The sequence below is a fragment of the Geospiza fortis genome, unplaced genomic scaffold (assembly GCF_000277835.1).
Source record: "Geospiza fortis unplaced genomic scaffold, GeoFor_1.0 scaffold860, whole genome shotgun sequence".
In the NCBI taxonomy this organism is placed as follows: domain Eukaryota; kingdom Metazoa; phylum Chordata; class Aves; order Passeriformes; family Thraupidae; genus Geospiza; species Geospiza fortis.
The window spans coordinates 5,589-6,638 of NW_005054930.1; positions in this window are offsets into that span (position 1 = coordinate 5,589).

Sequence of the window (1,050 nt, forward strand, 5' to 3'; positions counted from 1 at the left end):
CACCTTTGGGTGCTGGGGACACCTTTGGGTGCCATTGACACCTTTGGGTGCCAGTGTCACCTTTGGGTGCCAGTGTCACCTTTGGGTGCTGGGGACACCTTTGGGTCACCTGTGTCCCTTCTCCCTTCTCAGGACACGGGCACAGCCCAGCACGAGGCACGCGTGACACACGTGTGACGCCCATGGCACGGGTGGCACATGTCACACACATGTGACACCCATGGCACGGGTGGCACATGTCACACGTGTCACACATGTCACTTTGCCGGACACCCCGTGTGCCACGCCCGGTGCCACCCGGTGTCCTGCCAGCCTGGGCCGTGTCACCCCACGTCACCTGTGTCACCCGGTGCCACTCCGGCTGGAATTTGTCCCCAGAGCCACCTCCTTCCCCACACGGCCTTGGTGCCGCTCCCTGGGCAGGGACACGCGGCTGTCCCGGGGGTGGCAGTGCCACCCACGGGCGCCAGGCTGTCCCCACCCCCCCCGTGCCACCACAGGAAGGACCCAGGAGCCTCACGGGGCGGGCGACACGTCCTGGGGGGTGGTGACATCATGTGGTGCCACGTGGCGTGTCACGACATGTCACAGCGTGTCACAGCGTGTCCCCTGCAGCTCAGGGTGGCACTCGCCGCTGTGCCATGGCCACCTGGCCCTGGTGTCACCGTGTCCCCTCCCACGCTGGTGTCCCCACGGCCACCCACCCTGGTGGCACTGTGTCCCTGTGTCCCCATGTCCACCCCAATGTCCCCCTGTCCATCCCAATGTCCCCATGTCCGCCCCAATGTCCCCATGTCCGTCCCAGTGTCCATCCCAGTGTCCCCCTGTCCATCCCAGTGTCCCCCTGTCCGTCCCAATGTCCCCATGTCCACCCCAATGTCCCCGTGTCCATCCCAATGTCCCCCTGTCCACCCCAATGTCCCCATGTCCATCCCAGTGTCCCCATGTCCACCCCAATGTCCCCATGTCCATCCCAGTGTCCCCATGTCCACCCCAATGTCCCCATGTCCATCCCAGTGTCCCCATGTCCACCCCAATGTCCCCATGTCC